Source organism: Pezoporus flaviventris, unplaced genomic scaffold (genome assembly GCF_033815535.1).
Source record: "Pezoporus flaviventris isolate CSIRO_AGI_PZ_B2104156 unplaced genomic scaffold, CSIRO_AGI_Pfla_v1 ptg000036l, whole genome shotgun sequence".
NCBI classification, from domain to species: domain Eukaryota; kingdom Metazoa; phylum Chordata; class Aves; order Psittaciformes; family Psittacidae; genus Pezoporus; species Pezoporus flaviventris.
The window spans coordinates 26,968,604-26,996,314 of record NW_026892584.1 but is presented as its reverse complement, the minus strand read 5'-3'; the positions used below and the strand labels follow the sequence as shown (position 1 = coordinate 26,996,314).

Sequence of the window (27,711 nt, the reverse complement as noted above, 5' to 3'; positions counted from 1 at the left end):
ACTTCCGGATGGGAGCCTGTGCTTCAGTGAAACAAGTTACCCATAGATACTGTAGAACTTCTATCCTTGGAAGTTGCCAAGAGTCAGCTAGACAAAGGCACAGCTGACATGTTCTAGTGGTAGTAGTAGTGCCTGTACATGTCCGGACTAGGTGTCCTCCAAGGGTCCCTTCCAAATGAGTTGATGGCTCACTGCGTCAGGACAAATCTTCCTCTCTCAAGACGTCTCTTCTCACAGGAGCAGCAGATCTGTGCACAGGGTAGTCAGGCATCTTCCATCAAACACAAGCTGCAAGGACCTCTTGAGCTGAGGCAGGCTCATTGTGCTGCCCCTTGAGACTGGGCTAGGCTTGCTTGAGAAGATGTAGTGTGCAGGGACTTCTATCTGCTTTCTGCTGTGAAGCTGGTGACTTGGTGCATCTACATATGGAGTCCATGAGGATGTCAAATGCTGACATGAGCATATTATGGCCGTGGGATTTGACTCAGGTTGGCTGGGGTGATCCTGTTGTGATATGTAAGTATATGTACACTGGCATGGCAGAGTTATGAGGCAATCAGTTTGCATTGAAATACATGCCAAGCAACCATATTGGGAAGCTCCCTCCAGGTAATCAGTTCAAAATAGTCTGGAATAAATTGCTACCTGTATGTCCACACTCCACCCTCACCCCTCAGCTGGAAATCATCTTGTATCACATTTTAAGGGAAAAGGTCTGACTTAGGCATTGCGCAGAAGCCAAAGCTTTTCTATGGCACATAGTATTTCTGGAATAATGAAGTTATTGGTCATAACTCAGAACCTTTTCCATTTATACCACAGCTCTTCCAACATTGATAGCAGGTAAGTTTTATGCCCACTTCGCATATTCCTTGGCCATGCTCTGAATGATCCTTGAAATGAAGTCCTGGGGCACCCCATACCCTAACAGGCTGTGTACACTGTTCCAGGATCTGCCCTGGGCTTTTGGAACTTTCTTCACTGGCATTCTCTTGTCTCTTTCAGAAGCTTGCCATGGGTGATGGTAGGGTCTGTTCTTGGTGTAGTGTGATAGATGCATCCAATTTGTTGCCCTCTGCTCTATACCACTAAGATTATTTTATATCTATTGCAAATATGTCCAATTGCAAATTGTAGTTACAGTTATATACAGGAAAGCCGAACATACTACAGTATACTACATTCTGTGATGTACAGGTATCTCAGAACATCCTGCATTAGCCCACTTCTCAGGGGCACTTCACTGTTGTGAAAGTTTTGGGAATGTTTGTGTTTCCTTTATAAAATTAATCTTTTTTTAAAAAAGAACCTAATTTTCCTGTGATATTGTCACAAGAGGGCAGAATAGGAGTTTGCACATCCAGTAACTTTTAGCGCAACTGAACAAATTGCTATGTTCCAGCTGAGCTGTGGTAAGAGCTGTGTGCACAACTAGCCTGCAGGAGACACGGGGTAATTTCACTTAACATTGCCTTCTGCTAGGTTAAGTCAAATGACTTTGTATTTATCACATGCCAGGAGCATGCATGTGATCAATTATCACAGTAAGATTATAAGCCTTTACTTCTTAAAGCTCAGTAACTTAATCCTCTATGTGAGCCCTAAAAGCTGTTTTCGTACCTTGAATAGGTATCTTCCTAGGTATTTTTAGAAAGCCGGAGTGCACTGGTAGTCAGAGTAGCACACTGCGCTCTCTGGAATGCTCTGAAGAGCCTGCAGCTCATTCCTCTGCTAAAAAAAGCTGCCTTTGGAAATCTGTGTGAGAGCAGTCCAGGCCTCTGAAAGTTCCCGAACATGAGTTACCTCCTCACAGCAGCTGGGTTACCTCTGCCATTGCAACAATCTCAGTTTAAGGGTGACTAGAGCTGTTGACTTAGATCTGTCTGGCTTTTTTTTTGATAATTGCAGAGTTTATTTTGAAATAGCTCACTTGCAAATGCATTCTGTCTCACTTAGATACTTAAAATGTTACAGAATTTTAATTACTAGGGAATTCAGTAATTGTCATTCAAAATAATTGTTGTGCTTTGGTTTTCCATTGATAGTGGACTTTGAAATGGTCTTTAATTTATGAAGAAACCAGTCAGAGGATTGGGATTAGTAAAGCACTCAGTGAGAAGTGCCTACTGAATGAGTCTGCATCAATTTGACCAACTTTTAAGATAGCTAAGTTAAATGGATACACATTTGTCTGTATATAGACAAGGCCTCAGACATGGTAGAGTTCATTTTAGAGTTAATTCTAGAGGTAGTTCAAAAAAGTGGACAACCCTGCAAGAGAATAAAGTTTCTCACCTTCTAACTGACTCTGCTAAAAAAAATCATCAGTGGCAGCACAGAATTGCATATCCTCTGCTTTCTGGGTGAGAGCTACGAGCATGCAGTCCAGTCAGGACATAAAATGTGCCCTGTGATGGCTGAGTCTTTACCAGCAGGTGACGCAGCTACAGGAAGTGCTGGATTTCATGGTTTCCTCGGTAAATACGCATGAAAGGGAGAACAAACAAAAAAGTGATTCAGTTTGTGAGCACACATCATGCCTGAGCCATTCAGGCTCCCAAATAACCACATCATAATGGATCAAATACAGCCTTCCTAAATTAACACCTCTTCGAGTTTGCTAAGCAGAACTGTAAGGCTCTAATATTAGCAGATTCTACAGTGCTACACGCACAACAGCTGTAAACATCTTTGGTCAAGAAGCATCTCTATGGAGACTACAAGTTCCACCATGAAATAGGGAAGACTGTTCAAAGAAAGGTGACTTGTTTGGTGGGATTTGTAGTGTCCGGGAACTGTGCCACGGTACAGAAGAGGAGTGTGTGAAGGCCACACTCCACTAATGGGAATCAGTCTTGAGCTCCCAGCAAGTTGCCCTAATTTGGGCAAAGTCTGGATGACCTCAGTCTGAATTGTTGAAATAGTTCAGCCTGTTTTCCCTTTCTCCTAGCTACTGCTGAGTACTTGAGGTGGCTCTGGCTTCCCTTCATAAGGACAGAGGAACCTGTGCTCTGTGTGTGTGAGCATGCATATGTGTGTGTCTGGCTGCCTGTCATTACAGCAGTAATGGAAATACTGCACGGATCACAACTCTCAATTAGCTCCTCAGGAGATTGCTGTGACAGCCAGTTACTGAACAGCAAAGCCTGAAGGAATGAATTAATTTGTAGTACACGGCAGTTAGAGTCATAGTGTTAGCAATGGAATAAGACAGCAGTAGACCCTTATTAGGCTCAGACTGTGTGATGCAAGAGACTGTTACCTGGGGGATGTCTCTCTTTTCTCTGTCACACCCCTCTAGGGTTAGGAAGGATCTTGGCCCATGAGTGAATGAGTTTAGAGCTCTCAGTTCAGTCCTTGGAGTCCCTGTCTGCCTGAGGCTGTTTGGCAGCCAGCAATGGGCTTTCATTCAACACAGACAAGGGCATGCTGCTCTCCTCCTGGCTTGGAGCCAGGCCAAAACCACTAAGTGAATGGTATTCAGGGGAGGTAAGGCTATCTTTCTGTCCTCTTCAAACAGCATCTCTCTTCCTTATTAGTTCACATAGCTGTATATCACAGAGGGTATCCTAAGGCTGCTGCACCAGGGGATACTAGTGTCTTGCCTTTGCAGTGTGACATTTATACACAGACATAGAGGAGCAAAATGTGCTCAGTAAAGTGTTCCTAGAAAAACTGGGAATCTTCACAGATGGCCTGAAGTTTGCTTCTGCCCACAAACAGCCACACATTCCCTGTACCCTGAAGTACCACACTATGGCCCAGCAATACAAATTTGGCTTTCCACTTTCTCATTTTTCAGATCTGCTGTCCAAAGTTTCAAAGGTCTGCAGTCTCTTATCTTGACATTCACAAAGCTGAATACAAAGCTAAGTCTTGTCTTTTATCAATTACATAATGACTTTTTCTTAAAACTTGTTTTAACATATTTTATAGAGATGGCTTCTTCGTGTGCAGAGTGGATTTGTCACAGTGGGACACCAGCCTTTCTCTCCCTTTGATCAACCACCTACTGAGAAGCAGTGCGAAGTCAATAGTTTTGGGCATGCTGCTTGTTTTAACTGGGACAGATCTGATCTCCAGAACTGTGATGTGCAGAGCTGGGAAGGAGTAACATGGAAAGCGAGGAATGTTCTCAGGGTAATCCTTGCAGAAGGTAAGAAACAAGAAAGGAATATTTCCTATGGACTGTTCCTCCAGTGACCAGGTGCTTGAGAACAGAACTTTACTGTGCTGATCTGGTAGGCTGAGGAATATGCTGAGTTCCACGTGGGAATAAATTACCTGTGTCTCAAGTTTTTTATGTTCTGGAAAGAAAGATGTCCGAGTGGGAAAGAAAAATAGTTTCAAGAGGAAAAGAGGAATAGTTCACTGACAATAAAATCCCTAAAGGTGGTTGTCCTCTGTTTATCTGCTAAAAAGGAGCAGCGCCAGCAAAGCCTTTTTATGCCATCCTGGTCTTCAGGCACAAGAGAAGTCTTTTCTTTTGAAGGAATTCCTGAGAGAGTAATTCAGTCTGTGGACCCTGCTTTGTCAACCAACAAATGGAGCAGTTAAGTTACCTTTGTTGACAGAAAGAAGGAAATCAAGAAGTCAAGTCCAGGCTCCTCTTAGCACTGGTATCCTCATAACATGAGATTCAGCAAAGTGGTTGTAAAAGGTTTTGCAGCTCTGGCAGTGCTTCTTGTCTGGGCAGCATTGCCTTGGTGTGCTTTTATTTTTCTTCACATTGGAGTGTGAACAGAAGCTGTTGTCTAAACAGTTGACATTTTCCTTTTTTGCAGTCTGTGGCTCTTCCTTGATCTTTGTGTCTGCTGCTTGTATTAACTGTCTTCTTGTCCCTCGCTGCACATTCTGGTCAGTAAGTGGTGCTCCCCCCTTCCTTCCTGCAGCTTCATTCTTTGTGCAGAGCTAAGAAGTGCTGACATACATTGCTGTGGCTTTCAGGTATGCCTCACCCAGACAGTATGTCATTCTTTGATGTAGTGTATTGATACAATAATGCTATTTCTAACTTGAACCCTAATGGTGTGGTTTTAATTACAACTTCCTGGTATTGTCCATACTGGAGATTTTATGTACTGCTACAGAGCTCCTTGAATAGGATCCTCTGTTGCAGGCCACCAGATGAGATGGGCCCCAGTTGGGTTTTCATGCATAATGTTGAAAGTGAAGAGGAGGAAGTTTATGTGGCTGGCATGGCTATAAGGAAACTAGAAATCTGAAGAAAATGAGACCTTGGGGTACAGCACTTTTGTTTGGATCTACACATCCTAGTGCAGTATTCTTGCCAACTAAAGAAGCATGTTTCTTTGCAGCGATATGTGAATTTGTTGGGATATGGGATGGACCTTTTCCACTGGCCCTTTACAGCCAGGCTCTTTTTAGCAATGTAATTCCACTGTGAATTCTGATGGCCATAGTCCAGATTTTTCCGCTCTTGATCGCTACTCTGCTGGGTTTTTTTGCCTGTATATAAATGATGGCACAGGGACCAAGGCAGAAGAAAATCTAGTCTTCTGTTTTGTCCTTAAGTGATGGTACAGTTTTTAGAAGTAGCAAATAGCTACCCAAATGGTTTTGTTACAGAGACAGGGAGTAAAACAAATGTGAAGAATAGGGGGGAAGAAATGGACCAAAGGAGGTGAGGCAAAGAAGATGGGAGTACAGAAAGACAGGAAAATTGATAAATAAAAAAAAAAGAGAAGTGACTAAAGCAAGAGAGGAGAGAAGGAGATTCTCTCCTGATTAGAATTCATGAACTCCATTCTTACATTAAGTCTATATATGACACCTGGCCTTTAATGTGAAGCTGCCTACGAGCATTAAAAATTAAAAGCAGAAGGTAGGATCCATCCATCTCGGGCAGCGCTGCTCCCCTCCTATCTGAGCTCTGCACAAAGCTATTACACATTGATAAATTATTTTGGGTAATAGCTGAGATATTACATTGTTTCTGAGTGAAGGTAAAATCTCTCCATGACATGGGCATTTATCAGGAGTGCATTTCATCCTATTTATTATGGCTGAGACGAGATCGCAGGCTGCGGGCAGAGCTGGCATGTCGTGCTGATCACCTCCCCCATCGCCTCCCTTCCCTCTGTCACTTGGATGATGGGATATTGATGGAGCTCATGACAAGTTAATTATTAACTAAAGATATGCAGTTCACCTCTGCCAGGGGAGGGGGCATAGAAGAGAGCAATGATAGTTCTTAAAAAAATAAATATATCCATAGTATCTCAGGATTCTTCTCTCCACCTTTATCTCACTTCTATCTGTGATATTTTACAACCCCCCAAATACATCAGGTAGGTTATTTGAATTCCAGTATGGTCTAGAAGGCCAACAGAAATGGAAGAACCTCTAAAAACTTAAGATCTTGTTCAAGAAAAGTTTCCACAGAAGTTTCTCTCCATTGGCTTGGCATTGGAAGTAAGTAGGGGCAAATTTTCACTGTCCACTGAGTAACAATGACTTCTCTGCCTCTTGAAAGGGCCAGAAAGCAGACCCACGGAATTTTGATTCAGGCCCATAAATGAATGCTTGCTTTCTTTGTAAAGAAGGGATATCCTGACATCCTCTGAATATTTTAGCTATTCCTTTCCATTGAGCGCTGGATGTTCCCCTGAAGGTCAGCTGGTTTTGCGGGACAGAGGGAAGAGGGCAATGGTCATAAAAACAATGCTTGCTTGCTTCTTCGTCTGAGCTTCTAGGCTAAACAAAATGAGTTTGCACCGAATGATGGACTGTGTCATATTTGCATCCTGGTAATCTTGCTCATTGAGAGAGACAGCTGCTGTATGTGAACCTTTGGGTTATAGTATCAGATACACTTAGGTATAACAAATGAGTTACTCAGTTGATTGGCTGCTGACTGAGTAGTCCTTCAGTCAGCAGCATTCACTTTGCAGTAACAGAGACAGTCAGTACTACCTCATGGCTGTGTACAAGGAGCTAGTGTCTCAGCCAAACTAGTGCCTTACTTATTTTGCAGAGAAAATGGCGGAGCATTGCATTGGGAAGTTTTCCTGTTGGCAGTCTCATCAGCAAGGCTGAGGTGTAAACGGTCCTCTGACTAATTCTGCAGTTTGTTGACTAGGTTGGAGACAAGTCAGTAAAAAAGCATTCAGATGACAGAGGCAACTAGTGTACCATTATAGGCTAAGCTGCTTCTGGTTTGTCCATAAGCTATCTTAGCAATTATGTTGGTCAGGTAGTTCTAGAAGAAAGAAGCCACTGCTGTAAGCCACCCTGACAGTGGCCATTTAGAAGATAATTGCAACGGAAGAAATCACAGTCTAACAAAGGAGTTATACTCTCCATATGGTCTATAGCAAGACCTGCCTAGTGAATTTTCACCACTTCAGAGTCCTTCAGGAAAAACTAAGTGTGTTTGGTTTTTAAAACCCAAGATGCTCTAGATGCCAGTTTAAAACTACAAGTGTGCTAAATTTCATGCAGGTTGGATTTGAAGCATTTAGCTCATTTAAGCCCCGTCTACCTCACTTCCCTGAAGAAAGCATAAGATTATTACTTCAGGATTATGGCCTGTAACCTTTGAAATTTTTCATAAAATGAAGTTTCTGCTTTTGTCCTGCTTATGTTTTCAAGTGCCATATCTGAAATGCCAAGTCAGCCGGGACCCAAAGGTAAAAGCAATAGGTCTCCCGTGGGCTTAAAAAAACTCCCACAAGATTGGTGTTTCTGCAACAAATTGGTCTCCCCAGAGAAAAACTTCAAATACTTCATTTTTTTCAACCTGAAGTATTCTGGAACTTGTGAAAGCTGCTGTGTGTTCTCTATTCTATTCTATTTCAATGCTCTCGTATTGAAATTGCTCTGTATAAAAGTAAAACTTTCAGTTTTCATTTACTTCAACCTTGGCTTTCTGAAATCTCTGAAGATCTAGCTGCTTGCTATCAAAGGTATGAGAAGAAGAGATGGGACTGGAATCGCAGGTACAGATAAAGTGAGCACAGTCTGAAACATGGTGGGTAGATCAACTACCTAAACTCCAAGTAAGAAACTGCCCATGACTCCAGTAAGGCTAATCTCTCTGTCCTTGTCTGGTCATAGTGATCAGTTTGCCCTCTACTTAATATAATGAAATATATAATAAAAATGTATTAACAACTGTGAACCACCCTCATCCCCTCTCCAAACCCCCCCCCGGGATCTTCCAAGGTTAGAGGATGTGCAGTATACTCACCTCAAAGAAAATGCACATTCACTACCTTTAAACTTTTATTGCACACCTTGTCTTTGCCTGTTGCTTCTCTTGTAGCTGCTTTTTAGTCTGGGCTTTGGACTGCAGTCCCTGCCTGCACATAGTAGCTGTGTTGACATCCCTAGAAAAATACTAATGGTGTAATACCTGGTGGACCTATTTGTCTTCCAAAAACACTTTTCTGGTGAATTTTATGATAAACACATCAGGCTTGTAAATTTGTGTTCAGGAGGTCTGGGCACTTACACTGTCTGTGACTCCTTCAAGGCAGAGACTCCATCATTGTTTCCAAGCAGCCTGCCCACCTACTGGTTTTGGTAATGACAGTGCTTATAGCTTTTCTCTAGTTTTTTACCTTACCTGGACTTTCCTCCTAAACACCTCATAACTCAAGCTGTAGTTATCTATTCAAAGAATGCCTCTTACACTAACAAAGGTAGTAACAGGAGTCCAGTGCTACCAGGTTGTTCATGTAGCGCACAGTTCTGTAGTAGTATGAATAAGGAGGCAATGGAGATGGGATTGCTCTGCTTGAACTTGGAGATCTTTACGTTTATAGAAGAAGCATTGAAAGCCCATACGAAAAAGGACTGTACTGAGAGACTGTAATATGAATAACTTTTGTTGAGGTCCATCTTCTCATTTGGAAAAGTACCTATCCATAACATTCATGTCCTCTGGCATAAAGATGATGATGTGTGGTTATACTACCTGCTGGCTACAGAAATGTAAGAAATATGAGTTATATTTACGTTAGCTTTACTATAATTAGCTCAATCTTGAATGTGGGTCAGTGTGATTTAACTGAACTGTACCTAGGAGAGTGTACTCAGGATGGTTGTAGAGGAGTGTCACAGAGCACACAGTAGCAGCAAATCAGACAGATACCATTCATCAGAATATGGCTCCTTCACAAGAGCTAGAGCTGAATGTGTGGTTTAACCAATGTTGTGTCCTGTAATATGTGATAGAATTTACACTGAGTGTAAGCTGCGTCAGGCAAGCAGCCTATTTGTTCAGCAAGGCTTTATGGCTGTGCTGCCCTATATGGGAGGTCATGTGTTGCTGTGATGTGTCAGATCTGGTGTCCTTTACTAACCTGATACCTTGTCTTTTGCTGTGACTGACACAACATGAGTTGAGAAGGTGCAGGGACTCCTGGCAGGGCATAGTTAAGAAACAGATGGACTGTGGGGTCACATCTGCTGAGACTGTATTCGTAGAAATTGACTTCTTGTTCGGGTGTGTGTCCACACCAACCAACATAAGTCTAGATATGTCCTTATACCTGCCTTATCCTTTTCAATTGTGCCTAGCTCCTGGCATTAGTAACAGCTGAGGTGAAGGTTGCACCAGCTAATTACTTTGTCAACTTTTAATTTCAGTGAATAACCCTTTCTTTTTATATTCTAGTTCTAGACTATTGTCGATAACAGGCCAACTCCTGGCTTGTCTGTTCTTATATTTTATTTCTCAGAATTCTCAGCAATTTGCTCTGCAAGTTTTTCTCACGTATAAAGGGAGGGAGCAGAAACCTAGCTGGTCTGTCTACTGTGGTACCTTTTGTCTTTTGTATTCCCTGAACAGACTGGCAAAACCACTTAATTCTTCAAATCTTTCCCTGTGATTCACTTCAGTATTCTGATGCTTTTAGGAGAAAAAAAAACAAAACAGGTGTCAATAGGAAACCTGATACTTATTAGTACTTATTTGTCCTGCAAGTTTTTATTGAAAGCGTGTCTTTATATGAGTTTATCTTAAAATCATCTACTCACTTGTGGCAAGTCTGTCTCTGTATGTCACCTCCTTTCTGTCACTTGCTTCAGTCTTGCCTGTTGTCTCACCTGAGTCTTCGTATGGATTTGAGTGGTAAACTGAATAGTGAGACCTTGAGCCTCTGGGAGGTGTGGTGGCTTTGGGTGGTACTGTAAAATAAATCATTCCTAGTCATAACCGAATGTGCTCTAGGCCAGAAATGTTGCTGCTTTCCGAATGTGGCAAACACATGCGCAAACGCTGGAAGCCAGGACATACCACTGTGCTCGTTCCGTATGCATGCAAGCACTGCACACACATGCACCTTCCCCCACCATAGCATAAATGGAAGATCATATTCCATATGCTCCCAGGTCAACCCTGAGAAACAGTTGAAGCAGCTCAGAGAAGCACACAGAAACTTAAAGAGTTAATCCCACAGTAATTGGAAGAGGGGGGGTGTGAACAGTGTAATGGAGGGGTGAAGAGTTCCCATAAACCCATTGCCTCAGCTCAGAGAACCTGCTAAGGGGCAGTGGTCAGAGAGAAACAGAAGGAGAGAGAGAGATATCAAGTGTAGTAATCAGAATGAAAAATGGAGCTCCGGTTACTTTAAACAAGAGCTAATTTATCACGAGAACGAGTGGATAAGTAGCTGAGTTTCAGGCGTTCAGTAAGTTCCCCGTTCTGCTCCAAAAATTATTCCACCCCTGTCTCCATGCTCCCATAAATCATCCCCTTCTTCACTTCTGCTCCGATTACCCATTACTCCTGCCTACTACACGCTTTCCCCTGCCCGACATAATCTGATGGGGCCCTGCCTTTTAATTTTACGAATGCTTTTTTTCTTCTTGCTTCTCAGCTTCCCGTCCCTGCTCCTCCCCTCCCCAGCTTCTTTCTACATCTTTGTTTCCCTTTTACCTCCTCACCTACTTTTTTCTTTTTTTAATGTGAAGAACAGGAGGGCAGTAATGCTTTCTGGCATCTCCCCCCATGAGGTTGACTGAGCTGAAGGAGAGGAATAGAAATTAATTATTTTCCCCAAGCTGAGCTCTCTTTGGATTTGTGAGTCCTGTCCCTAAGCACATGACAAATTCTAGATCCAGTACAGCTGTACCAAAGGTGAAAGTCTTGTTCTTGAGAGGATGTGTTGCTTTTTGTTGAGTCTTTGAAGCTAAACATTGTGTTTTACCATTTTCCCCTTTATCTTTATTGTACACAGAGCTTTTTTGAGCTGCACAGCTGCAGGCAGGAGAACTTTAATTTCTACTGCAGTGTGTTCTTTTTCTTCATATGCTTCACTAGTGCTAATGTTTGCACTGGAGCAGTTCTAGCCTGGCTGTCACACAAATATGGAGGCGCTGATATGGGCCCCAACCCTGAGAATTTAGACTAGATGCACAAAAGAAACTTTTGTTGCCTTCATTGATTCCATACACCAAACCAGCTTAAACCAAGCTTGCTGTAACAAGCAAATATCAGCATTAGGAGAATGTGTTGATTTTACTGATATAGCTATACCTTTCTAATATAAAAACCTTTGATACTACTTAAGGACTACTACGTAAGTCTGGTGAAGTATTTAGATGCTGTATGGATGTGCACATGGATTGCATATGCAAGAATCCTGAAACTGTATTTCAAGCTCAAAGAATTGACATGCAATAATACATTGTTTTGCTTATATATTGTTTCACAATATAAATTATTGCTGAATAATTGTACTAGCTGCAGTTCGAGCACTTGAAATCACTGTTTGTCATGTTTATCAGTTCAGCATAGAGGCAACAGATCTGTTTGATTTCAGTAAAATAGTTTTTGTAGGCTTCATTAATTGATTCTTAAATAGCCTGTGGATATTAAAAAAGGTTCAGGAGTGCTAACTTGCACAAATCTAATAGATGCTGGCAAATCCTAAGTTGGAAGAGCTATCCCAGCTGAAGAGAAAGGTTTACGCAGGTCATCAGTCTAATCTAATGTGCACAGAGCTGTTATTTCTACCTGTAAGATATTCAACCAAATTGTCATGAGGCTTACTGAATCTAAAAAGACAAAACTCCCTTGCCCTGCTGAGAACAGGGTAGGCAAAGTGACAGCTCTGCAGAGAAAGCAGCTGTCCAGAGCTGGGTTTTGTGCAGGATAATGGATGGAGGAGATGGATTACCAGGTGATAAATCACACAATGGAATTGGCTGGTGCCAGAACCCATGAGCAAGGAGATAGCTGGCATGCTCTGCAGTGGGTATGGCCATCTCCATCTGAGGAGCAGTAGCCTTTATGTATGAGTTAACAGGAGTTAATTATAGTGCAGCTTCTTGACATAAGGCCTTTAAAGCAAAACAAGGGTGGCAAAGGGAACACGTGAGTTTGTTTATTTGGTAGTTTATCATTTTTCTTTTCAGGGAAAGGGTAAAGGAAATCATCTGTGTTCTCATTTCCCCTCTTCATTCTCATTTTATCTTTATTTTCATTCTTTGAAGCCCTTAGTGTTATTTTCTGACCAAGAAGTATCACAGGCATCTTTCAGTAAAGAAATAAAGGAGCTAACTGAGCATGACACAAGTCATTCCTATCCCACATGATTCATATACACTCCTTCTGTCCTGTCAGGCAAAGAATGGTTGCTGGCACTCACTAAGTAACTCAGTAATCAATAATACTACTCCACATCACCCTAAGGACCAATGATACTCTGAGCTCTGTGTACACTGGGCTGGGCAATCTATACATAAGAGAGTGACTTGGAGTGGGTGGAAAATTGGCTTCATCCTACAGCATCTTCCTGTGGACCAAAAGACATTATGTTGGGCACTGTTAAGTGCATCCAAAAAAGTGTGCAGTGGTGGACTCCACATTTGAAATAATTTTCTAGGAAGAGCAATACAAGGCAATTCTTAATCCTACATGAAAATAAAGCCTAAAAAGAAAACCATGCTTCTGAGATGCAGGGGAAGCTGCTGGCTCAAGGTCAAAACTTGTCAAGGATGAAGTGTATTTTGTTTGCCTGTCTTTAATAATACTACTTTTTATCATTAAAAAAACAATGAAGAAAGAAGAATCTGTGCCATAAGGAAGGATACGTTGTTTTCAGGTGTTCAGCAGTGGGCTGACATAGCAGTGGAAACTGTTATAACAGAAACTGAATTATTCCTGACTTGGGAGTATCCCATTCTCTGCTGTGTACATCCTGTCTGTGTAGTCATGAAGATGACTGTGGTGATCCTCTTTTGCTAGAGCTGTGGAGGAAAGTTGCTGGCAAAGAATCAGAAAGGGAAGTTACACAAATGGTTCTTGTGCAAGGTGTTTCCAACATGTCCTATTTTCTGTAGCAAAAGTAGAGCTTGTGCAGCTCTCTAGCAGGCTCAGGAGGGGCTGGGAGCCCCCAGATTGTTAGTGAGAGCAAACCTTTCAATTCATTTTTTTTCAGGACAATAGTCCATAGACACATAAACTTCATCCCAAAGTTTTGGGTATAATCTCTAAAGCCTTGTGTGACTTGGGACTTCTTTAGTAATTGTAACCTGACACTGATGTTTTTAATAATGTAAAGGATTTTACTGAACATTGGCAAAGTCATCCATTATTTGTGGAATTAGCCCATAACTTGTTTCATGACTTGTAGGGCAACTGAGATTTCATGCATGTAGGGCAACTCTGTAATATGGTCACTGGGTTAGCATCTGAAACACCAGGGGCCTTGTTAGGCTCAACCTATATTTTTTAATATCATTTTGAAAAGGTAGTTCAATAGTAGACTAATCTTCCAGCTGGCTCCTCCCAGGCACCTGGCATATACCAAACCCGGACATGTCAGATCCGCTACCTTGCTATGCTATCACATTGTTAAAAACTCAGAGTGAGTGATTTAATGTTCAGAGATTTCTCTAGAAAACCCTACTATTTCACAGAAGTCTCTTTCTAGAGAAAGAGGCAGTCACCTTAGCTTGCCTTGAATCAGGCTTTTTTAAACTTACATTTTTAGATGCTCTGACAGCTCCACTGGCAGGCAAAGAGCTTTTAAAGATTTTCTTGTTGTTGGTTTCAGGCTTTGGATGCTAGAAATCACTGTTTGCTTCCTGCTTGTGTTTTTCTGGAAAAATACTGATATGGTATCAAGGCAGTAAGTAAACATGCATGGTCTGAGTCCAAGCAGAGGCACAGAATAGTCTGAAACCTGGCAGAGTTGTATAAGACTGCAAGCTGAGACTTCTGGGTTTGCCCTAAGTCATCTTTCTTTGAATCTTGTTAGGTAGCTTCCCCAGGGACCCCCTTACAAGAAACAAGGGCCCTGTATTCTCTTTACTACCTCCCAACCGTCTATGTGACACCAGCTGTCCTTTCCCTACTTGAAACAGTACTGACTGTTAGCTGGGAGCAAGAGCAAATCTGGGAGCTTTAGTGGTAGATTCCTACTGAGTCTGAGGTAGAATAATTTTTGTTTTTTTTTAACTCACAATTGATGTGGGGGAATGGTTGTAGCTGAGGCTTCCTTTGCAGAGCAACTATGGCAAGAGCAGCAGCCATCAATGCTTCTCCGTGCTGCCTGCTCTCCCTACTGTCACCCTGACTGTGACACCCCTTTTCTCAGGAGTTTGGAGAGAAGTTTTCTCCCTCCCAACCCATATGGGTGCATGTCTGTGCTCCAGAAACAGCTCTGAGAGTTTCCTATTTGGTCCACAGAAGGATGGTAGACCTTGCTGAAGTGACTGGATGTTTATGATACTATCACTGTGAGAAAGGATCCTTCCTATATCAAGGGATCTTCAGGCTATATTAATGTTTCATGCCACATCCTCTGTGTCTTGAAAGCAGTCTTAGTGAGGAAGGTTATCATGGGGCTTTTTAACCGATCCCCTCATATGTCCGTCACATCAAAGAAACCAATTAGGCTGTGCTGCCTGCTTGCCTAAACCTCCCTTAGAAGAGAAAGGAGCTGGCAGGTTTAGGGATGCACTGGGAGAGAGGGATTTCAGAATCCCTGCCTGGAAGACACTAGTATCCTTTTCAGTTCTGTTGTTTTTCAGTGACAGTGTCATTAGTGTAAAGGAACAGGAAGGACTTAACACTTGAGCTGCCTAAAGCATTCAGTTTGAATGACTCATATAATGCATTCAGTCTTTTCCTAACCCAGCACTTGTCAATTATTAATTAGCTGTCATTGAATTTTCCAAATAATACTGTATACTTCTGATTTTTCTGTGAGAAACTTCTATAGAGAAGCACACTTCAGTCCCCTGCAGGGGGAAGTGGAGTTAATGTGGGTTCTGAGGAAAGAGTTTCTTCAAGCATAGAGCAAGATGTGTGCTTGCAGAAGGTTTTAGGACAGTGAGGCACAGAGGGGCAAGTGGATTTCAGAAGTAATACTCTATTTTATTAAATTTTTTTCATTTAGCATTTTCTGGAAGTTGATTCTGGGATTTCTTACTTGTGTGACATGATGAATGCAAGTGTAACACTGACCTTTCTAGAGCAGCAGAGTTTGGCTCTGTTCTGAAAAGTGATGACAGTCTTTTATTAAAGGAGAGTACTGGGTTGCCCCAGATAATGGGGAAAATGGAAAATACATTTCTGAAAACTGTCTTTGAATATGTTACCTTCTTGTTAGCAGTTAGGTAGAGTTAACCTTACTCGCTCTGGAATCAAAAAGAAGCATTTGTGATCTTTTACTTTGTAATTCAATTGAGGCAGCAGGGCTGTAGGGAAGGGTGCAGGATTCTGTTCCTCCCTTACCAACTGAATGGGTCCAATCTGTGACTTCCCAGAACACACGTGGAGAGAGGCAGGAGAAGAATTGCATTATGTCTGTAGCGTTAGTCCAGGTGAGGCATTATTTAAGCAGTAGAACTTCTGTTACTGACAAAGCACAAGGAATCAGAATACAGCATAATTTTGTGAGACCTGGTAGAGTTTACTCATGACAAGTAAGGATAGCCTTATAAAACCAAGCACATTATGTTTGGAGTCATTTATTTCATTTATGGAAGTACAGGAGAGGCAAATAGATACGTGTTTACATTGCAGTATGTACATATATACATGCACTGATGGGCAAATATTTTCAATAGAAACCATTCACATGGTGCATCAGAGCCCAGCTATAGAGACCTTACAGGTCCTAAGGGGCTCATCTGTATCTTCTGCAGTAAAAGCCTTCTGGGCTTATGGCAACAGGCTTTCAACTTCTGGCAAGGAAAGATTTTAAGCCTGTGTAGCTTCCAGGGAAGTAGCTGGTACTCGATACTATTTTGCATTGAACCTTAGCTAGATTTTGGAGTACCCAGGCTATTTTTATTTATGTGCTTATTAATGAGGATGTTCTGGGTAGGTCTTTTTCATTCCTCTTAATGGATGTGCCTGGATTTTTATGGTAAAATATATCCTGTAGATTAACAGATGAATGTTTACTGCAATTACTTCAAATACTCCTTGTGATTCACAGTACAAAAATGTGATGATTTGGTTTACCAACAGTGTACCTAATTCAGCTTGCTTTCTTGAGTCTTTCCTGCTGTGTTAGGGCATTTCTCAGACCACCTACCAAGCTGCATTTTTATTAAATGCCTCCATCCCTAAGTGCTAGAAATCTGTCCTTTTTAATTCCAGGCACTAATATCTCTGGAGAATGCTTTTTTGTATTAGTTCAAAACAAGAAGAGGCTGGATTAAAAAAAAAAAATGGAGGAATACAAAGAGTCTGGTTATGCTGTTGAGGCCCTGAAGAGTGTGGAAGAAAATATAATATTGTAGTAAAGAGAGCACTGCATATCACCAGTGCTCTCTCCAACAAGGGGACAGAATTACCTACCTTTGTGCCATAAACCATACACTATTAGCAGGCAAGAGGGATTTTTCTCTAGCTTGTACAGTACGTTCGTTCTCTTAAAGGAAAAAGACCTGCACAACTGGAAAAGAAGATGGGATAAAAAGCAATGAGATAGCTGTCTCTGATAAGATAACTGGCTAGAGCTTGTTTATCACAAGCTCAGAAAATCATTAGATAAGGTGCCGCATGGTGATTAGCGGAGGAATCATAAGGGAGACTAAAGGCGGGGACAGCAACAGGTAGTGCTGAAAGTGGAAGTATTATGCTGAAAGGAGGCTTTTCTCAGGTCTTGTCTTCACCATTAATGACCTTGGCCAAATGACCAGTATGGTGCTGACGAAAGGTCCAAAACCAGGAGACATTTCCAGCATATAGATGCTTCCAGTAAAGAAATGGAACTATTGTACAATAGTCCAAAAGCCTGGTATGACCACTCCTGAAATAGCACATACAATTCACCAGTATCCCAGAAATACAGGTATGAATTGGAAGAGAACACAGAAAGGTACTAGGATGACCAGTGATATGGGGAATCTGCTTTACAGGGTATTAAGAGCTTTGCTAGTTCAGTCAGGCAAAATAAGGAAAGAGGGATATGATTTCTGTCTATAAATACATCAAACCACAAAACCCTCAAGAGAGAGAACAGCTATTTAAGCTTAAGGACAATGTTGGCACAAGAACAAATGGGTATAAATTGGCTGAGAATAAATTAGTCTGGAAATTAAATGAAGGTTTCTAACCATCAGAAAGAGAAGTGAGATTCTGTAACATCCTTCCAAGGGAAAAGAAACAGAATGGATTTTAAGATGGAGCCTGACCTTTTATGAAAGGACTTCTGCAATTATGCTGGTAGCAGGAAGAGAGTGGACTACATTACCAAGGAGTCTGTTCCAGTCTGTGCTCCCACCTTGCTCCCCTTCTCTCACCCTATGCCATGCCTCTTCTCTCTCTTGGTACTCTGAGTTCCACCTGCTCCTGCTCTAAAGGCACCATGGACCCCTTATCAGAATTCTGCATTGCAATAGGTTGTTTTTAATCCTCCCCATATCTCCCCTATTTTTTTTTCTTGCCAAGCTTGCTGGGCTGTAATGTTTCCCTTCGTGTAATCCATCACAGACACAATGTCGCTTGTGCAAATTAAAATGCACCTTGGAATAATAAAAAAGGGGCTTTTTTTTTTTTTTTCTTCCCAGCAGCAGTTCCTCAACACAAACCATTTGTCTCTGGGAAGAAATTCAAGAATGTTAACCCTGTGTGTGCTCCTGTGGGGTACCCAGCACCTCCTGTGGGAACAACACTTTATGGAGTGCTGTTCAGTGGAGCAAGCTGCCTTGAGCTGTGGACCTTGTAGACAGTTGGAACTGAAACCCACTTCTTTCCTCATGAACACATTGATGATAGGGTCCAGTGCAATAAATGAAAGGTCCTCTGTGTCTGGACAAAGAGGTGCAACTCAGGAAAACTACATAGCAAACCATGTGGTGATCCACAGAACTCGAACAAATAGTCTGAGTTGAGCATTGCACAGTGGGTCCTTTAGAAAGAATCTCTAGGAACTATTTGAGTGATAAAAGAGTCAGCAGGCTATTCCATACTGCTGTACAGTTATGGAGGCTATAATTGGCCTTTAGGTCAGGCACTGGTCACTTGTGATTTAGAAATAAAGCTACAATGAACTATTACCAAATGAATCCCATCCTTGCTGAGACAGTGCATGTAAAAGGTTAAGTCAAGGACAGGATTTTATTTCTTCCTTCTTTCATTTGGGAGGAGGGTGTGAATTTCTCCTCAGTGGCACATAAATTCTGTGAAGTTAAATATGCATTTTAAAAATCTGTTGTATGTGACAAGAAAGGTCCAGAATTGGACTGAGAGGAACTAGAGGAGATGAGTGCTTGGCTGTAGAGGATGGGGAATTGCACAGCTATCCTAGCTGGAATGACATGGGAATAGCAGTGGGGATGGTAGACCAAGACCAGCTGCATTCCCTGTGGAGGAGCACTGGTGCTTGGGTAGAAAATGCTTCCATAAGATCATCATTGAGGGACAAGACGTCTTTATGATTTGTGGTATAGGCTTTTGGCTTATGGCTTAGGCTTTCATATATCCTAGATTTTTCATATATCCTAGATTTTTCTCAGACACAGCTGGATATTTTTCTTACTTCCCTAACAACTGCTTCACCCAGACATTCACTCCCATCATGGGTGTTGTTTTATTTACAACCAGTAAAGATCTCAGTGGGTCACCTGAGATCCAACAGGACCAGTATTCCTTACTTTCAAACTCCTCTTTTGCTCCCAGTTTTCCAGTTCAGGAGCCTGCTAGGCTGTTCAGTGCATGACTTTATTGGGAATTAATGTTAGCATTGCTGCAGTAAGACTCATGTTGCTTTCCATATCAGGCATAGGTCTTGAAACATCCACTTTGACTTGGGGAGAAATCATGTCCCCAGACCCAGAGCTAGAGTAAGCCATGCAGAATGCAGAAAGACAGCTGATGTGTGAGGGGGAAAAAGGGCCAAGCCCACCATGAAAAATGCAATTCAAAGCTTCAGGTATCTGGCAGACAAGGTATCTTCGTTGTTATTAATCCTTATTTGAAATAGAAGGCCAGGAGTGGTTAAACAAATGGTCACATATCCAGCAGTGGAGAAATGCACAGACATGCTGAATATCATTAGTTAGGTTACCAGAGGAAGCTCTTTTTTCTTTGTGTGGCCTGATTTTGCCCTGACTAATTCCAGCAACCTCAGCCATTTTACTGTGCTATAGAGGCTGGGTGGGTGTCTGGAATTTACTTTGTAGAGCAGCAAATTCTACTTCTATAATGGGCTGCTCTACTCTTCATTTTCTTCAGGGGTCCCAAACAAATCACAAAATCCTAGGAGACTATTTCTTTTCAGTTTATTATTTTTTCCAGTTCTTCCTACTTTGAGCCTTGCTGTTTCCAAGCTTCATCCTTATCATCTGAAAAGAATTAATTCCAAGTTTGATCTCTGCTCAAAATTATTGGTGCCAAAGAAGTGGTGCTCTTTTCTTAGTGTCATTGTCTTCTTTAATCTCCTTCTTTTAATACAAATATAATTCAAGACCCATAATTTTTCTGGTAAACTTTCTATTTCCAGTAGGTGCATAGAAGATTTTAATTCCTTCAAGCCTCATTTCCAAATGAAACAAGGCTTGGGTGATCGCACTGTCTGTGACTGTACATATTTTTTCACTCATTCCTCACAATAACTTTTGAACCTCCCACCCCCAGTTTAATTTACCTGAAAGAGATGCAGAGATCTTAAATGTGCCAGTTCCCAACAGTTTCCCTGGACAGAGAAAACAGTTTTTCAGTGTCTGCACTAAAGGTTTCCTAACCTCATTCCTTGTTAGATGGACAAGACAGTGCTGCAAAAAGAGTGCCTAGCTGTGGGGAAAACTGAGTGGAGTTCACCTGTTTCTATGTGCAGCATAGTAAATTCAGCACAAGGCATAAATACATAGTGGGATTCATTCATTCTACTTCCCACAAAGGTACTTTTAATGGGTTCAGTGGATGGTTTCAGGATTCCCCAGACCTCTCATTTCTACCTGGTGTGTGAATTTGTACGTTCCTTTTTGCTGCCTTCTTCCAGGTTGGACTTAGATTTTCTACTGCATTTTGTCACATGAGACATCTCATTCATGCCTGACTGCAAAGGCCTTTTCCATTGAACTTTCCCATTTTCCCCATTTTGATGTGTTCTTCAGCATAGGGTGTATTTAGCAAAGCAATTAATTTTGTTTAAATTTCTGTGTCCGTGGCCACCCTTCATGGCAGGAGGGAATGCAGCCAGCAGTCCTCACAGCCAAAAGAAGACAAGCTCAAGCTGGTGTCGCAGAGCCTTCTTGCTTGATGTGGCCTACAGAGCTGTTTGCAGTGAGATGGGGAGGATGCCTACCTAGTTCATGGACAGCGTGGTGGTTAAGTATGTGAGTTGCTAGAGGGTTTAGATCATCTTGAGAGAGGACACTTCTTACAAAACAAAGAGATTGCAAACAATATGGAGAGTAGGGACTTGTGAAAGCCTGTTTGAATCTTTGCTGTGTTTGACCTTGGAAGTCAAATACACTTCCCTTACAGTGTCTCAATTTCCCCAGATGCAAGCCCAGAACAGTTAACAGCCGTCTATGTCCCTTGCCATTAGCAGAGGAAGATAGCAAGTGTTTGTCAGGGGAAGAATCATCAAGTATTATTACTCTTCTGTTAAGGAGAACTGGAGTTTAACAGGAATGATTTGCCAGCACCACTTAATATTGAGAAGAATGGTCTGCCAAGCCAGTAGTACTTGAGAGTCCTCCTGGCTACGTGCATATACGTTCACTGAGTGTCATGTTTTCTGTTTGATTGTATGCCCAAAGGGACAACTTTGGGCATAGAAGGAGATGACTGGGAGCTGGTAAAAGCAAAACCAGGCATGACACTCCATCTCATTCTTAATTCTGCACTGGCCATTAATCTTTTCCTCACTGCCAAGTCTTGGACTACAACAAAGACAGGAGGGCAACTACAATAATTCATTGAACCTGTTCTTCACGAAGACTGATAGAAGGAATTGCTTTTGCATCCTTGCCTTCACCAACTACTGTTATTGCTCTGGTGACCTCCTCCTGTGAAGAAGAGGTAAACCCCAGGAAGGGGGCTTTTTGCTCATCTGCAGGGAGGCAAAGCTTTCTGTGGAGTCTGAATCTGGGGGAACACTGAAGGGGATTAGATACTGTGGTCCTCATCTTCTGGACTGTTTGTTCCTTTCTGTGTTAAGCTAGTGCCCTCACAATACTCTTTGGTAACTACTAGGGCTGTGTGGGAAGAAGTCCAGCTAGGACTCTCCGGTCCACATCCTCTTACAGCATTGCTGCGCTGGCATCCAGCACTACCTGACATGACTCTATTGAATTTAGTGCACTGTGGAGCAGCTGCAGCTCTTAGCTAAGTGGAGAGAAATGACTAACCCTTTATCCCCTGTCCTCTTCTACAGGAACCCCGGGAAGATGAATTGGTCTGTTGACTCAGAGCAGAAGTAACTTGATAGTTGTGCACTTCTCTGGAAAGCAACTACACTGCCCTGTGCCCATGTCTTGTTATGTGCTGGCTTCATTGCTCTGACAGCATGAAAGATGTTTGGTTTTGTTCCTAATGCTGTTATCATTTATCATCCTCTTGTAAAGCCAGAACCTGCTGCTCACCAGCCCTTCCTCTATGCTAGGTTTTCTGCTCCACCCTCCACTCCTGCCCCAGCAGGAAAACAGCTTGTATGCCAGAAACAAACTGTCTTCCCACTGGGTACTAGCCCCAAAGTGACTGCTGTGATGTATGGTGATGGTTTGACTGGGTTTCGGCTCTTGAGCTTTGGAGAAGCAACTCCAGTCACAGAGTAGAGAGCTGATGGCAACTTTATCTGATAGCTGATCTTTATCCCATAGAGATGGTAGCTGGTCCTCGGTCTGGGGAACTCTCATACAGCTGGTGCCTGTGGAAGGACATAAGCATTCAAATGCTAGAGACAGAGAAAGGGATGTGGTGTGCAAAATCCCTACCCTTCAACTCATTGTAAGTCCCTCAAAGCTGCTTGGGCTGCCTGTGTCAAAACTGCCTGTGTCAGAGCTGTGGAATATATGGGGCTAGAACATAACTGAAAGAGCATCCTGCCATCTTCTGTCTTGTATCCATGTCCTAAAATAATCCTCGTAGTGGTTTAGAAGTGCATGCATTACAAATCTGCAGCTGGGTTGGTGGCACCATCTCTGATTTTAAGCTCCTTATGAACCAGGTTGACCTGCACTATTTAGGCGTTTTCTAGGAGAGCAAAAATTACTCTTCACTGACTGGCATATCTGGGCGGTACTTCTCATACAAACTCTGCAACTCTCTATTGCCTGCCAGATGGAAGTGCAATGCTGAGAACTTTTGGCTTAAGTCAGCTCCCTAACACAGCACCAGCTTTGCTCTTGCTAGGCTCAGAAGGATTTTGATATGGATTGGATTCCAAGCAGAAGCTTGTTGTGGTATGGAATCTTCCAGTAAGCAGAATGATCTCACTCCATGGGCAGGCTGTCATCATTGCCTATGCATCTGCCAGAGCTGCCAGCGTTAGACTCTTACTATCCTTATTTATAGAGCAATATAAATGTTCTAAGCACTTTACAGATACATAAAAGAGAAGATTCCCACTCAGCAAAGATCTGACAGTAACTCAGATGTACAGGAGTCATGGGACAATAACTCAAGTTCTGAGCAGAGCAGGCATGGTGGGAGAGGAGCTCAGGGCAGAAGTCTTTGCAACAGGACGCTGAGGGAAACTACTGGCAACAGTTTGATGCAGGAAGCAAGTGTGGCTGAGAGAGAAGCTGAGAGCTGGCAAGCTTAGGAGTTGACTAGGAAGAGAAGGGGAAAGAGTAAGCAGTAAAACTACTATCTGTGCATGGATGAAAAGCAAGCTAACTAGCAGTGCTCCATTCCTTTTCTGCTCGCAGCAGTGAAAACATCTGCTTTCTCCCCAGTCTCCTTCTCCTACTGCTCTTGCCGCTGAGAAAGAGAGGAAATAATGGTAATGACTATCATTAGCAGTACTTACTGTTCATCTGCCAGGAAGGGACTAGGGCTACATTTGCCAGAGAAGTCAACTTGTGGTTGGCACTACTCACTCCTGCCAGGGCCTTGCCTTCTTGGCCGGTGCCTGAAAACCATTCCCATGCAGTCACAGGTGTTTCCTCCTCAGTGGCTGTCAGGGCCTGTGCTGTAATGTGTCTCTGTCCTCCTTTATGATGTGCTAAGCAAATCCTTGCATGCTGTCTGCAACTGATTTCTGGTGTCAGCTTGTGAGTCCAGCTGTGACTATGTGTGTTCAGAGGCTGGAGGCAGGAGCAGAGTTGCATTTGATTTTTTTACCTCTATTTTATGGATCCATGTTCCCCTGTGAAGAGAAGTTACAGGCTGCAAGTCAGCAATGTTTCCTGTCCAAATCAGTGCGTGTCATCCGTGCTGACCTTCCTCTGCAAGCCTGCTGGTGATTGTGGAAGAGGGTTGCAAGGTTTTGCTTTTTTAGTCTGTGGTAATGGGCAATGACTGCTAGACAGAAAGACACCCTTGTCCTCCCCCGTCCCCTCCTCCTCTGACTTTGCTCCCTGCTTGGGGCTAAGCACTTCTGCTGCCTTTTATTAATCTTCTCCTGGGACAGCACCATCAGTGGCCCATCAGCATGCAACATGCCCTCAGTTACTAGCGTTAACTCGATTAGGGCAGTGAGGAGTGACTTACAGGGGAAACTCTTCTCCACAGGCAGTATTTGCATAAAGTGATTGATGCTGATATGTCCTCTAAACACATCCACATTTTGCATTTTAAACAAAGCAATTGCTGTAGAACTTCTCCCTGTCACTCAGTGGGATTCCCAGTGCCAGCACAGGACATACCTTCCCTTTCTTCAAATGGCCTCTCTTTCCCAAAGAGGACTCTCATGTGGGGTGAAGAGAAGGTCACTGACTCTACCTTATGTTTGGAGGAGAAGAGACAAAAGCTTGCTGTGTGTCTTTGCTTGTGAAGTTGCTTGTGGACAGTTCTGGGCTGCGTGGACAGTGTTGAACAGTCAATGGGCTTTCCACCAAGGTCAAGCTTGAATGGGATACATAGTGTGAAGCCTCCTGGGCTTCCTCCAAACAGCCTTTCCTGGTCAGGCTCCCCCCCCCCCCCCACACATACACCAGCATCTCTCTGTCTTGGGAATACATGAGCTGGCTGGCACCCATGCAGCACTAAATATATGTGTGTATTTTATTATGCATGTGTACAATATATATGTATGTATTATACGTATATATTATGTGTATACACACACATGTATATAAAAAAATCCACCTTGCAAATTGTCCAAAGCAGCAAAAGATTCCATGTTTTCCTCCAGCTTCTACTGGGATTTTTTTTTGGCAGGACGTGTCCAAGTGAACCTCTGATTTGGAGATAGTGTCCTGAGCCACTTCTTTCTCTAAGGAGAGTGTGCAAGGGTGCAAGGGAGGAAATGGGTGAGTTTAACTTCTGTTTGAAGGAAGAGGAGGAGGAACAGGATTGAACCTATGGTGATACTGCTGGTATTGCAGCTTTCTCTGCAAAGGCGGCAGTTGTTTTATCTTCTTTATTACACCCTAAATGTATCCTTTCTTCCATAGCAAAAGGAATGTGCCCAGAAAGTAACCCTCTTTGAACAGCAGCAGGGACTTACCTGTAATTTAGGCTGCAGGGTTCCTTGGAGCAGGCACTCGGTGCTCCCATTTGTCCATAGAGTGCAGGGATCACTGAGGAGGTTAAATAAATAAAAGTCATTTACGTAATACTGTCCAGAGGTCCCAGAAGGAGCATCTGCTAAATGGTGCAGGTGCTCTTTGGCTCCCAGGTGCTCCTGGCTTGCTGCACAGTGTGGGCTTAACACTTCCAACACAATTCAGAGGTTTGTTGGCACAGTGCTTGAGTGAGACCCAGAAAAGTTTCGCTTAGACTTAGTAGGAAATACCTGGTTTTCACCCATTTCTGTCATTAGTTTTTCATCTCTGTGCTTATCTCAGAGGACTTGCAATGTACTGCTGGTTGCCCATCTCGTGTCAGGAAATTTGTGGTTTTGGAAAACTAGGCTCTTTATCGTTGTGCTCGTGCGGTCTGGCTCCACGGATGTGGGAGCTCCATGGAGAAGGTGGCCCTTACATCTCCTGCCACACCATATTAATTCTGCAAATGTGACAACTTCAGCTTTGCAAAGATAATATATCGCCCATGTCTTGTTCTATTTAGTATTGTATTCAAATGGTCCACGCACTCAGCGATGCAGGCTGGGGAAATGGCTCTGCAGACTTCTTAGCCACTTGACTGGCAGCTGGCTTCCAGAAGTAATTATAGCTGTTCTGTGCTGAGGCACACCAAACCACTTGGGGATTAGTGAGGCATCAGGTGCACGGTGACTCAGAGGCAAGAACAGAGATGCTCCACTTCTCAGGCCATAATGGCCATAAGCTTTATAAATCCTAATATCCACTTGGACTTGGGACTAAAGTGAAAAGAGAGCATTGCAGTGACCTTGCAGAGGGTGCTCAAATTTTCCAGAGATCCAAACAGGGAAATTTAGACCTTAGGAGTTTGAAAGTGAATTGTATTGGCATCGTGTGGATACGTGGAAGCTAATGTCTACTCAGAAAAAAAATCTGGAACTCTCATTTCTTAGTCACAAAGGAAAACAAAGTTATGGAAGTTGCTAAATCAGAATGCTTAACAAAATGTGGAGTGGAATTAGAATAACAATTTAACTATGGTGGTGACCAAATAAACACTGAAGTTAGTTTGATCAAAGTGATATGGGTAATAAGTATGAATTATAGTCTAATGTGTTCATTTAATGTCACTGCTTGGTAGTGTTTGGTGCTTAGAGAATTAGGTGTTAGAAACACTAAGTGCTAAATGAATATGCAAAATAGATATAATAGTACAGGATCAGCATAATTCTTTGGTGCCTTCTTCAGAGTGGTGTTTCCAGACACCAGACTGCATGAAGAGATATTAGGTAAATATTTTATACTGAAGCACAAAAAATCCTGAACTAGTAAGGAGAGGATGGCTGGATGGGATTGCCTATTTCCAGGGAAAGAGTTTCCAGGCACAGAACCAAGACACCTGCTGGATCTGGATCATTCTTTTCAGCGTATCTTGCCAGGGAAACTGAAGTCCTAAAACTCCATCTGGTTCAGGCAATATATAAGGATTCATGTAGAAAACTCTGTTAAAACGTTCTTATGCTGCATGTTCTTCACATGGTAAAGCCATTCTTACAGGAGTTTAAGTGATTAGCCTCCTAGAATATGCAGTTCTCCTCTGTTAAGACTGGGACAAGTGAGGGACCAGTGCTGGATCACTAGGACATTGGGTATGATTTCTGCTATTGCTGCTTTTCTCTGGAGTACCTGCAATGGCAATACAGATATTACATGAATAAATACAAATACTGGCTTATGCAGTTTTTCCCAGGACAGAATTAGGTGGAATGGGGAAGGATGAAAAGCCATTTTTCTGTAGGACATAGCCAAATACAGAAGAGTAGCAAGGAATGATCTAAACAGGAGACTTAAGAATCAACAGGACTTTGAAGGTAGTGACGAGCAGTGGAAATAGGGCAAGATCATGGAGCAAAACTCAATCAGTTCTTTGTGCCAGTCCTTTCCTGTGATTCTAATTTTACTTGATAATTCAATCAATTTACCAGATTCAAAGTAAAGCTCAGTGGTCTGTGACCCCGTGCCTTTTTTAGAACAACTTACAGCATTTGCTACCCTTCATTACTCCAGTAGAGCAGTTGATTTTAATGAGAGAATTCATGGGTTTAGCAGTCCAGCCACTTCCATCCCAAAGCCCTGCAGTTCTCTTGGATGTACATGATACACTGTGCTGGTGATTTGTTATATTTTAGCAGCTGGTTCCTGCATATACTGTCCTGCCACTTCAGTCTCAGAAGGTGTCTCATCTTCATTACTTGGTAAGGGCAGTTCTAGGAGAGAGGTGTCTCCAGCAGGTCTCTCTCTGGTGCAGTTTGGCACAGAAAAGCGCTATTTTTTTGATAGCTGGGTAAGTACTTGCCTTTAAGGCCTGCTTTAAGGCTGGCTTCTCCAAGACAGACTTTCCTGTGTGCTGCAGCGACCCTTTCAGCCATCGCTTCTCCATAAAGAGTACAAGGAACACATACAGGTTGAGCTGCATTTCAAAGACAACCATAGTTTTTGCTGCTGTACCTCCTGCTGGGAAGCAGACCCAGAAGTTTCTTACCCTGAATCTAACATCCCTTATTCCCTCTGCTTTGGATTCTTTGCTCCCAGCTATCAAACCCCAGATTTAGGGGCATA

General features: G+C 42.6%; 1 long non-coding RNA gene across 2 annotated transcripts in view; it reads left to right on the top strand.

Annotated features, from left to right (window-relative positions):
* LOC133274444 (uncharacterized) overlaps positions 1-27,711 on the top strand; it is a 90,278-nt gene that overhangs the window by 57,780 nt on the left and 4,787 nt on the right. Inside the window, exon 3 of one of the 2 annotated variants that reach the window (XR_009745147.1) lies at positions 3,937-7,247. The exons of the other annotated variant lie outside the window; for it this stretch is intronic. This is a non-coding gene — a long non-coding RNA (uncharacterized LOC133274444). Of the gene's footprint in view, positions 1-3,936; positions 7,248-27,711 lie in introns of those variants that run through there. 2 annotated transcript variants of the gene reach the window in all.